Raw genomic sequence first — 13,495 nt, 5'->3', positions numbered from 1 at the left:
TTAAAATTAAATCAATGAATATTATTCGAAGTCTGCCTCTGTGGTGCAGTGGTTGGTGTGATTAGGTGCCACCCCCGGAGGGACGGGTTCGATTCCCGGCTCTGTAACGAGATTTGAAAAGTGGTATGAGGGCTGGAACGGGGTCCACTCAGCCTCGGGAGGTCAACTGAGTAGAGGTGGGTTCGATTCCCACCTCAGCCATCCTAGAAGTGGTTTTGCATGGTCCACTACTTCACCTCCAGGCAAATGCTGGAATGTTACCTAACTTAAGGCCACGACCGCTTCCTTCCCTCTTCCTTGTCTATCTCTTCCAATCTTCCCCTCCTCCCACAAGGCCCCAGTTCAGCATAGCAGGTGAGACCGCCTGGGCGAGCTTCTGCTCCTCCTACCCAGTTGTATCCTTCGACCCAAAGTCTCACGCTCCAGGACACTGCCCTTGAGGCTATAGAGGTGGGATTCCTTGCTGAGTCCGAGGGAAAAACCAACCCTGGAGGGTAAACAGATTAAGAAAGAAAGAAAGAAAAGAAAGAAAGAAAGAAAGAAAGAAAGAAAGAAAGAAAGAAAGAAAGAAAGAAAGAAAGAAGAATTCGCCTATTCGAAATAAACCCGTTCAATTTAAGAGGTATGTTTTTATTACTGAGAATAAAATTTAGATAAATTATATTACGTAATGATGATAAACATCGTATTAATATAGTTTAGCTCCTTTTCTCTCTTACAACGTTAAATACATTACCTCGTATGGCCACTGTATTCGTGGCCGTCCTCAGTATTAAAACGTAAATAAGGAATAACTGCCCAAACATTCAGGAAATCACGTTATAAAAGAACGTTGAAAAAAAAAGAACAGAATTCTTCACATAAATAACCACAGAAACAACATCCAGCACTCAGCGATTTATAAATTACCGCACAGCGTAAATTTTTGCGTTGTACAAACTGATCGAAGATCCAACCGAGGTACACAGAGCACGTTAAAATATTCGAATTTAATATGCAATCTGCACTTATCAACCAATTATTACACGACACTGGACACTAAAATGTAGACATTTACACAAACATACTGTAACCGTAAAAGATTGATTCGATGGCTAGCTGAACACAAGACTCGGCCAGGGATGACCGGTCCTTATCTGAATTGTTACAGAGGAGAGGGAAGTAAGATAAGTATAATGGAACACTAATTATTTTAAAAAGTTTATTCATGAAATAAAGTCAGATTTTAACATCACCTCAGCACAGCAGATACAATGAGTACTTCTCCTTGGGGATGAATAAGTCCTGATACATTGCGGGTTGCAATGTCTGCTCATGGTGCCACCATCTTCCGAGCCGGTCTCGAATATCTCGAAATTCTTGAATATCTCGGAGGTCTGGATGGTCTAGGAGCACTCGTGGTCCTGGTTGTAACGCGGCACTGGGTTATGAAATGGACTCAAAGTAATTGGTCTGCACAAATGAAATTGTAGTTAGTAGCGATCTTTAATGAGTCACAAGCTGCACTCAATTGGCTTCACAGTAGGATTTCACTAATTAGTTGAACGAACACAGTCATTGCTGATGGATTAAAGTGAACTCAAAATTAAACTCGTGATGTGTTAATCACGTAAAACAAAAGTCACCTTATTAAAGTTAACTGTGAGAATATTGTTCGAACAACGATGTAGAAAACAAGGTATCACGTTAACACTTCACACAACATCAAATGAAAAGAACAAATTCCGTGAATTTAGTCCTGTTCACTATAGAAAATGGCAAAATAAAACACTGTCCTTCCTGGAACCGCCCTGGGTTCGACACAAGTCTTATTAAAGAATGTTAAATGCACCAGATCGTTTAAATATAGTACTGAGTTTATGCTCACTTAAGAATCTGGACACTTGCAAAAGATAATCAAAGTTCGACGACACTGTTAAAAATGATTAATGATATCAGTCGTTCGTAACATAGACGCTGAGCCCCTCCCGCTTCCAGGTACGATACAGCCATAAAATCCCGACAGTCAGATGTAATCTCAGGGTATCTCAACAAATAAGAACTTTTTTGTAGGTTAGGCTTTACGTGAGTTCATAGAAAAACGCAGATACCGCACGCGATAATCACCGATGAACGTCTCCATCCTATCGCCTAGAAGTATAAATTCATCATCGACCGCATAATTCTAACGCAAATCGCATGATCAACACCTTACAAACTAAGTCAATCTACTTTCAACTACCACAAATTACCACTCACAGTATTATAAAATAATGAGAAAACATATTTATTAAACTAAGAAAACTAAGAAAGAATTGGGAACTCATGTCATCATAATCTTCCACAATCGTTGCTTAAAATCAACAATAATTCGTGAAATACAACATTTAAGTCAGCGCTGGCTTATTAACAAAATAATATGATATTATGAATTCAATATTTCTGAAATGAACTCAGATTTCCATATCTACAATCATCCTTAAAAAAATTAAACCAGTCATTCACATGCACCACTGTATCACAATTACATCGTAATAAAAGAATTTTTTTTTAATTCTTTCTTATAATTTACAAAGTTTGAAATCATGTAATCTGAATTCGTTAACGTGAATTATATTATTAGAATGACTGACGTGTTAAGGTTTCCATCTCTATTCCCTCTTAAATCACGGCTCCTAATTTACTATCTTCCCATTTAAAATTATAACATGCATTATAAAACATCACTCAAAATATAAAATAATCTATCTAAATAATTCTTAATTTACTGCTATACGGCTCAATATGCATTCATTCGTTAAATTTATCTCTAATATATCATATGTGCAAGTAATTCAACAAGTATCTACGTTAAGATATCTCGGTACTATGTATATGCGTCGCCTCTACTATATACATATATATAGTCTTAACTTACCTCACACTTCACATATGTTACGAAAATACGTCGTAAGATTCACATATTTTATGTTAACAGCTGTATTTGGCACTACACCACCTATCAAATCTCAACTATAGATGAATATTCACCATTCATACCTTATTTCATGTCACTCCCACGGTGTATTTCTTTCCTTGTGCTTGCATCGTCTAACTGATTCAATATATTCATATTTAGCACCTATCATCCATATATACGTCTTATAATTACCATAACGCGCATTATCATACTCAAATCTATTCATATATCTTCTTACTACCTTATAAAACCTTCAATTAATTCCATTTCTTCTTTCTCAATATCAATTCTCATCATTCATAACCTCCTTCATAATAATTGCAATTACTGAGACATAACATTCTTCTGGACGTAAATACTCCTTTACATTGATAAATTCTCTTCCAAAATTACGATTACCTTAAATACTGCGTTCATGAATTTAACAACATTACTGTTAAATGCACCAGATCGTTTAAATATAGTACTGAGTTTATGCTCACTTAAGAATCTGGACACTTGTAAAGTTAATCACTTTCATTCAAATACGAATATCAAATTACATTAACGTAATATCGTATTGGTGAAACATGTAAGTTTCCGTCACACTGTTCTCGTAAATGAAAACACTCCTCAACTGTTCACATTTCATCTAAGACGCAGTTTCTGTCACCATACACACGGGACTGAAAATATTCTAAGTCTTGTAGTGCGTCGTAATACGCTGACTTAAGCTTTCGCAGAGAGCCGAACTGATGACTTACATTGTGACCGCAGAATACCCAACAGCCGGCCGTAGAATCCCGGCTGTGGTACAAGGTGAACTGGCTTGACAAGCGAAATGCCTGCCTATTTATTCCGTATCCCCAAGAAATTGTAATGGCTAGTATCTTCCGTAATTTTCAACAGATCTCGTTGAAACTTGGGAATCATAATTATAAAAATTCAGGCTACACGTTGACGTAGCTCATTTCGTCATATCTTAATCATTTTAGAAGATATTAAGTATGGAAAAGAATAGAATATTCCGTCGTCTGGTGTAATACAAGCTCTCCAGTTGTGACGTCTTACTTCCCCGCTGTTCACAGCTGACATGCTCGCAGGGGAAGCGTGCTCGGCGGGTAACATAACTCAACATACATCGGAGACTTTAACTTAGAACCGTGTTAGGGGTATAATACATGTTCTCCATAACAGCTCTCGAGGACATACACTCTTAACCACCCGAAGTGAGTGGCTCAAGCAGTAGATCACTGGCCTTCTGTGCTTCAAGATTGCTGATTCGATCCATACTCTGTCCGGTCGTGATTAAAGGTGTTCAAATACGCCAGCTTCGAGTCAGTAGATTTACTGGTTTAAAAAAAGAATCTATATGGGACAAAATCATAGCACTTTGGTGACTCCTAAAACTGTAAAATATTTAGTGCGACGTGATACTAATGACATTACAAATGGTTACACTTTATGGTTTAAAAGAATATAAACAACGCACTGTAATTCAAAACACCAATATTCTCAATGAACAGACAAAATTCAAAACGCCACATTATGAACTAATAATTATGAACTAATAAGGTTTTGGTAATAACCTGGAAAGGCTAGGTCAAGCAGCAGGGAAACCATTTTGGTCAGAATAAAGAATCTTAGGAAGGAAGGGAAAAAGGAAATGAACAGTGTTTGGAGTAATTCAGGTGAACTCATAACAGATACCAGCAAATCAGTGGACAGGTGGAGGGAATATTTTGAAAACCTTCTCAACCTAAAAGGAAATCTTAATGGTGGTGTCGCGATCAACCAAGCTCATGGGGAGGAAGAACATTATGTTGGTGAAATTACGCTTGAGGAAGTGAAAAGGAAGGTAAACTCCATTGTCATAAAGCAGCAGGAATAGATTAAATTAGACCTGAAATACTGGGGGACTATGGAATTAAAGGTAGTAGATTATTAAAATCAATCAAAGGCATTAGTGTTGAAAATTGGGCTTCCGTGAGAATTGATGGTAGAATGAGTTCTTGGTTCAAGGTATTTACAGGGGTTAGACAAGGCTGTAATCTTTCACCTTTGATATTCGTAGTTTATATGGATCATCTGCTGAAAGGTATAAAATGGCAGGGAGGGATTCAGTTAGGTGGAAATGTAGTAAGCAATCTGGCCTATGCTGCGACTTGGTCTTAATGACAGATTGTGGCAAAAGCCTGCAGTCTAATACCTTGGAACTTGAAAATAGGTGCAATGAGTATGGTATGAAAATTAGCCTTTCGAAGACTAAAATGATGTCAGTAGGTAAGAACTTCAACAGAATTGAATGTCAGATTGTTATTACAAAGCTAGAACAGGTCGATAATTTCAAGTATTTAGGTTGTGTGTTCTCCCAGGACGGTAATATAATAAGTGAGATTGAATCAAAGTGTAGTAAAGCTAATGCAGTGAGCTCTTAGTTGCTGTTACGGAGTTTTCCGTGGTAGTTATGCGTGAAAGAAGGTACGGGGTGGTGAATAGGTCTCAGGCTACGAAATTAAAGTGAATTTAAAATTTAACAAGGTTATATTTTCTTTTCAAAACCAAGAAATAACAAACATGGCAGGTACAGAGTAGCAAGGCAACAAAAGTACAATTACAGTATTTACAGGATTTGGGCTTCGAGCCCCGCGATCACAATCCTTGAGCAATCAGCTCAGTTTTACCCCAAACACAAGTGTCAACAGAGGGGCAGAGAACCCCATTCATGCCCAGGAGCACTTGCTCCAAAATACACAGTAAGGCCTCCTTGAGGCGCGCAGAAAACAAAATTTTCAGAAAAAGAGCAACTTGCTCTCAAAATTCAGGCCTGTCAAAGGCCCCACCTAATTCCACTTCCAAGCTGTCCTTTCAGGACATATACACAGGGGTAAAATACCCAACCTACTGAGGTCTGTTAAATGACAAGAAGGTTAATTACATGACCTCTAAAATAACAATTTGAGAGGAGGCGATCTGCACTCCTAATACACTTGTTTTTAAAACCTAATCTGGCTCTAGGCCACTAATGCAAGGGCTAATCCCATACTACAGAGGTGACTTTAGAAAAGAACAATTTGCTTTACGTTAACGAAGAATAGGTTGAGAAAAATAAGTTCACCTCAAAACAATATGATTGGGAGCTCGAGAGGGTTAAGCACTCTCTATCCCGATATGCAGTTTAAAAGATGGAATAAATACAAGTTTCTTTACATTTTAAGGAAGGTTACATAATGGAAAAACTTCGGACCCGCCCCGAGAGTTAAACTGCTGAGCAAGCAAGGAAAGAAGTAATTAACCGGCCATTACCTGGTTGTTGACTGCCGCCGAAGAAAGAGGCGCTTCCCGCCCCCTGCTATGTACTTTACACACGAAAAGATGGAACAGAAGTGGCCCGGAGACCCTAAAATCAGCAGTTTATATACTCTCGCGGAAAGTTCGAGGCGTTAGGGGAATGAGAACACCCTCCCACAAACTCTTTATTGGGTAGGATACAGCAACATATTCAAGTTGGGGGAAGATACATCCGATTGGTCAGAAATTAATAAAAGAAATTCGGGATTGGCTAAATACAAAACAAGGGGAAAGAGAGGGGTATACAGCCAACTTAAACAATAACAGAAAGAAATTTAACAAGAAACAAACTTTTGAAATAAACATTTCTTCAAAAAAAATAGTTCTTTCACGTCACACTAGGGTGCACCATTGTAGTTTTTCAGTAGTGTCCTCTAGAAGAGAAAGTTCACACTTCTTACTACCGGTAAAACAAAAATACATCAAAAGTGGCACAGTTCAAAAACTCCAAACTTTCCACGTAGTGACATCTTCCGAGAAACTTGAAAATTAATACCGTCAATAAAGTTCAGACTTCCTCCAGCAGAGGAGTTTCAATTGGCGCACATTTTAAATTAGCGGCGTAGAGGTGTACAGCCCGGTACAGACCTCCCCCCCCAAAAGTTCCTCCAGGGGTGACACATGAAATTTGTTTGAAAACAAGGTCCAAGTTTTGATGTTGATATGGAGATTAATTGCCGAAGTATTTATCGAAATGGCTGAAATTTAGTTTGATTCAGTTTCAAAATTTCTTTTAGTAACAGCGGAAATACTGTCTTAATGTTTGTAGAAGGTTGAATTGAGAAGGAAAACTTTAGTTTTAAAGTTGAAGAAAATTTTCTAAGTCCACCAAATATTGCAGTAGAATACCCAAGAAAAGGTAGTGAGGTTGATCTGGAATGTCCATATAGTTGATGTTGATTAAGTTGGATGGCCATACCGGCCGTTGCAGCTTGCGTCCAAAGGCGGCCGCTCGGACCCCACAAGTACCCTGAGATACCGCTCGCCCGCACTATGAGGGGAGCAGAGGTGTAGAAGCACGCCGCGCCCGCGGTGAACATATACAGGCTGCGGGCAAGTAGCAGGTCGTGCGCCGCACATCAGCCTTGGCCGGGAGGAGAGCTCCGGCTCGCCGTGCACATGTGGTCCTCGCTGGGGAAGAGGGGGCCCATCCTCTAACCCAGTCGCGGCACGGCGCCGCGCGGCTGCGGGGGCACTGAAACATTAAAACTAGGCGGCAGAATTTGTTGGACCATCATCTTTTTTTGAGGGCACAGGCTTTGTGGAGGGGTTGAGGGGCCAGCGGCGTGCAGAAATTCATTGCATTAATTAAGCCACTGTGTAGAGTGGAGCAGGAGACGGGAGCGTGGTAATGGCCGTGGCAAGGACAGGATGGCAGTTTAATGGTTCGGGGCAGGTTTCACAAAAATGCTTACATATAAAACAAAATACTATAGAAGGGGCAGAAAGCCTTAAAAGTGGAAACTCAAAAAAAATATAACCTTCATATTCCTTTCACGATTATATGAAGCAAGTTAACACAGAAATTACACCGGTTTCACCTGTGACAGGTGAACCCTAAATATCCTCTCGGTGGCTGGATTGCTTGATAATAATGTGACCGGCGTAAGGAAATCTAGAATGACACACGGCCCATGGAATCTGGGGGCAAGCTTGCCCGCGGGAACAAAATTCTTGACCATAACTTGGTCACCTACCTTCAAAGGGGTGGGACTCCGTCCACGATCCTATCTTTCCCTAACCTTTTCATGAGAGACTTTAAGATTGGCTTTAGCCTTCTTCCAAAGATCTTTAATGTTGTCCGGATCTATTGTCTCGGGTAGAATGTCACTCAGAGACCAGAGGTTAGAGAGCGGCGTGTTGGGAACAAACTTGAACATCAAAGAAGCTGGAGTAAACTTGTGAGATTCATGAACCGCCGAATTCAAAGCAAAAGCTAACCAATGCAGGGACGTGTCCCACCTGGAATGATCTTCATGATGATAGGCAATAAGCGCGGACATGAGATTACGATTAACCCGTTCAGCCAGAGATGGTTGAGGGTAATAAGCAGAAGTTGTCACATGAGAGATGGACAGGTCAAAGCAGAATTTACGAAATAAGTTAGATGTAAAAGCCTTAGCATTATCAGATACCATATATTGGCACGGACCAAAAGAAGCAAAAATAGAATTTAGGCAAGTAATGGTGGACTGAGCGGTAGCCAGCTTAGTCGGAAATAACCAGGAAAATCTAGTAAAGCCATCTACGCATACAAAGATGAACTTGTTGGCATTTCCCTTTGACAGGGGGAAGGGTCCTACATAATCAATATACAGGCGTTTCATGGGGCGCGACGCTTGATGCGAAGACAAAAGGCCTACCTTGGTGGACATGGTTGGTTTACTAAGCAAACAAGATTTACAAGCTTTTACTAGTTCACGGATTTCACCGTCCATACCTTTCCAGATGAACATTTCACGAATCTTCTCACGAGTTTTAAAGATACCAAGATGCCCCCCTAATGGGGTCTCATGATAGTACTTGAAGATCATAGGTACAAGAACAGCTGGAACGACAACCTTCATCATCTTATCATGCCTCGAAGGGCAACATAGAACACCATTCCTCAGAACATAAGGGACAACATGTTCCCCAGAAGAAAGGGTTTCCATTATCGGAGCCAGCGTCGGATCTTCACGTTGATATTTCTCGATATCCCTAAAGAGCATGGGAGCATCTGTTAAGATGGCATTAACATCAGATAGTATGGACTCGGGAGGTGATGAACTGTCGACCGGTTCGTGGGTCTCGACGTCGTTGGAAAACATACGGCTGAGTCCATCAGCAACAACATTTTCGGTACCTCTGATATGCCTGACATCGAATTGGAAGGCAGAAATACGGATGGCCCAACGGGCTATACGGCCAGTACGACGTGGCCTACATAAGACCCAGCTTAAGGCTTGATTATCTGTCTCCAGGTCGAATTTGACATGTTCAAGATAGAGACGGAACTTTTCTAAGGCAAGTAAGACTGCCAAACCTTCGAGCTCATAGATAGAATACTTGGCTTCTTGAGCCGACAAGGTCCTAGATGCATAGGCGATGGGTCGCCTCCCTAGTTCAGTCTCTTGAAGAAGGACTGCAGCTACTGCTGACGACGACGCGTCGGTTTGGACAATGAATTTCTTTGAGAAATCAGGCATAGCAAGTACAGGGGCATTACAGAGAGCTAATTTAACATCTTCAAAAGCGGCTTGTTGAGAAGGTCCCCACTCGAATTTGATGCCTTTCCTACGAAGAAGGTTTAAGGGCGCCGCTCTATTAGCGAAGTTAGGAATAAACTTCCTGAAGAAATTCACCATACCAATGAACATGGCGATACCTTTAATGTCCTTGGGAGGTTTAAAATCACGGATGGCCTGTGTTCTAGAATGATCGACTGCTACACCATCAGGTGACACAATATGCCCTAGGAATGACATAGAGGGCTTAGCAAAGGCAACCTTGGACAACTTGACAGTTAACCCAGCCTTACGAAGGCGATCGAGAACTTCTCGCAGATGATCTAGATGTTCTTCAAAAGTCTCTGAAAATACGACGACATCATCCAAGTAGTGATATAAGTACTCAAATTTGATGACGGAGAAGACCCTATCTAGTAGCCTAGTGAGCACAGCTGCTCACGTGGGGAGCCCGAAAGGCACGCGGTTGTATTCGTATAAGTTCCAGTCCGTGGCAAACGCAGTAAGATGTTTAGACTCTTCGGCGAGAGGAATTTCATTGTAGGCTTGATTCAAGTCCAAGATAGTAAAGAACTTGGCCTTACGAAGCCATGAAAAACAAGAATGAAGGTCAGGAAGGGGCACGGATTGCAACACCACCTTCCGATTGAGAGCCCTATAATCAATGACAGGCCTGAAGCCTCCTTGGGGTTTCGGGACTAGAAAAATAGGTGACGAATACGCCGACTTAGAGCGCCTAATAATACCGTCCTTCAACATCTTATCGATGATTTCTTTCAGAGCCTTCATTTTAGGTGGAGATAGCCTATAAGGTGGAAAACGGACAGGAATCGAATCCGTGACCTCAATTTTGTATTCAATAAGGTCAGTAACACCAAGAGTATCAGAGAACACCTCTGGAAACGACTGACACAACTTACGAATACTACCAGCCTGCTCCTCAGGTAGATGTCTAAGGTCTAACAACATCTCATCCTGGGTAGGCGAAATAGATGAACATGATACAGAATTACACTTTAACAAGGGAATTTTACATTTGGACGCAAATTTGAATGTGCACGACCTACTCTGGAGATCGAGCACAAGACCAGTGTAAGAAATGAAGTCAGCTCCCAATATAATGGGGCAAGACAAGTGCTTAGCCACAAACAGTTTGATTTTCCATGTAAATTTAAAAATACGAATTTTGGCATTTACAGAACCTAGGATTTCCAATGGGGATGAATTAGCCGAAACATATTGAACAGGAGATGAGTCATAGTCAGGTAGTTTACAAACAGACTTAAATTTTGAATACCATTGGTCCGAAATAATTGAACAAACACTGACTGAATCTAATAGAGCGGTTATAGGCTCGTTATTTAACTCAATCTTAAGAAAAGGACCAGGCGCGGGGGAACCCGCCGCAATCCTAAGACACTCTTTAGGGCATTCAAAAGACGAATTTGTAGACTGATCGTTCCCTGAATTTACGACCTGTTTACCCGGGGCTGAGTCTCGGGAAGATGGATTAGTTGACTCAGCCGAAGCCACTAGTCACTTTTGATTGTTGTTGGAAGTTGCACCAGAAGTTGAGCAGGAGGGGGTGCTATTTGAATTTGGGCAATTTTTGGCGATATGTGAGAAAGCCCCACATTTAAAAGAGCCTTGTGATGAACCAGCCCCATTCCTTGTCCCACTCGACTTGATCAGTGGACACTTATTGCGCAGATGGTCGGGCGACCCGCAAGCATAACATTTACGGGGTGTGACTGGTCGGCGAGGTGGAGGCCGAGTATTACTAAAGGAAGGTGGGGGTTATTTCGCGACACGCAAGGAATCGGCGTACCTCACTCCTTCCGCTGAGACGGCCAACGCTTCAAGTTCAGAGAAAGTTTGCGGGCACGCCGCGAAACACAAATATGACCTATAGGGTGGTGAAATTTCTTCTACAATAGCCTGTACAATCTGATCTCCAGAAAAATGAAGGGCAAACACCCTAGTATAAAACTTAATGTCTTGTATGAAATCAGCCAGATTTTCATCCAATCTCTGTACTCGATAATAGTACTTCTGAATCAGAGATGACCTCGCGCGGGCAGGAATAAAATTTGCAAGCAAGTGTGCGTGAAAATCTTCAATAGATGACTGTTCAGCTATGGCTCTTACTATTTTGTCGGAGAGAATACCAATTGCATAAGGATAGATGATTTGCAAAATTTGACATGGGGAAAGAGAAAACACAAGGGCATGGTCCTGAAATTCAACTAAAAATCTTCAAAATGAAATTACGTCACTGGTGGTATTAACGAAAACTTAGAGATACCTCTGAGTAACATTGCCAATGGATGAGGCAAGCTGCTAAACTCGGGTGACATAGTAGGTAAAGGTTTCAATGGCAAGGAAGTTAATTCCGAACGTATATTATTCAACGATGCACGGCGTCCAGACTCGTTGTCCAATGGGGCAGAGATAGTTTGAGCAGCAACGGTTATCGTATTAACTTCTCCCTTAGGAGGCTCTTCCTCGGAACCTGCATTCATCGTGGTGGGTTGATCAATTTTGGGAGGAATTTCCCCAGTTAACAATTGAGTGACCTTGCTAGATAATTCAGAAATATTTTCAAGCAGCGTACTAGCTTCCTTCCTCTGAACGTCATTCAACTTTAGAGACAACAGATCGTTAACTCTATTTGAAAAATGAAACAGCCTGGCTTGCACACGTTTGATTTGATTAGGAGAAGGATCATTTTCATCAAAAAAACTAACTACAGATGCTAGCCCAGTAATATTCTCGACGATCGTGGAAAGAGAGTCGTCAATTTCTTTCTCTCCCAAAGCGGGGATGGAAATGGGCAAGTCAAGGGACTCTCTATGCTTCTTGGAGTCTATCGCAACCGTGCCTCCAGATTGCACATTTCTGATAGTTAACTCATAGATCAACTCCTCCTTGCGCAAATAGTTAAGATGGAGAACATCGCGAGGGCCGGGCATGATGACAGAACAATTTTGAAAAAGAAAAAATCAAAAAAATTCCAGCAACTGAGAAAATAGTTAAAGTTGTAATCAAAGCAATGCTTAGCAGTCAAAAAGAGCTAAAATGAGACCCATTCAACCACGCTCTGCTACCACTTGTTACGGAGTTTTCCGTGGTAGTTATGCGTGAAAGAAGGTGCGGGGTGGTGAATAGGTCTCAGGCTACGAAATTAAAGTGAATTTAAAATTTAACAAGGTTATATTTTCTTTTCAAAATCAAGAAATAACAAACATGGCGGGTACAGAGTAGCAAGGCAACAAAAGTACAATTACAGTATTTACAGGATTTGGGCTTCGAGCCCCGCGATCACAATTCTTGAGCAATCAGCTCAGTTTTACCCCAAACACAAGTGTCAACAGAGGGGCAGAGAACCCCATTCATGCCTAGGAGCACTTGCTCCAAAATACACAGTAAGGCCTCCTTGAGGCGCGCAGAAAACAAAATTTTCAGAAAAAGAGCAACTTGCTCTCAAAATTCAGGCCTGTCAAAGGCCCCACCTAATTCCACTTCCAAGCTGTCCTTTCAGGACATATACACAGGGGTATAATACCCAACCTACTGAGGTCTGTTAAATGACAAGAAGGTTAATTACATGACCTCTAAAATAACAATTTGAGAGGAGGCGATCTGCACTCCTAATACACTTGTTTTTAAAACCTAATCTGGCTCTAGGCCACTAATGCAAGGGCTAATCCCATACTACAGAGGTGACTTTAGAAAAGAACAATTTGCTTTACGTTAACGAAGAATAGGTTGAGAAAAATAAGTTCACCTCAAAACAATATGATTGGGAGCTCGAGAGGGTTAAGCACTCTCTATCCCGATATGCAGTTTAAAAGATGGAATAAATACAAGTTTCTTTACATTTTAAGGAAGGTTACATAATGGAAAAACTTCGGACCCGCCCCGAGAGTTAAACTGCTGAGCAAGCAAGAAAAGAAGTAATTAACCGGCCATTACCTGGTTGTTGACTGCCGCCGAAGAA

The sequence above is a fragment of the Anabrus simplex genome, chromosome 2 (genome assembly GCF_040414725.1).
Source record: "Anabrus simplex isolate iqAnaSimp1 chromosome 2, ASM4041472v1, whole genome shotgun sequence".
NCBI lineage: Eukaryota > Metazoa > Arthropoda > Insecta > Orthoptera > Tettigoniidae > Anabrus > Anabrus simplex.
The sequence above is the reverse complement of the archived record's forward strand: the minus strand, read 5'-3'. Positions refer to the sequence as shown.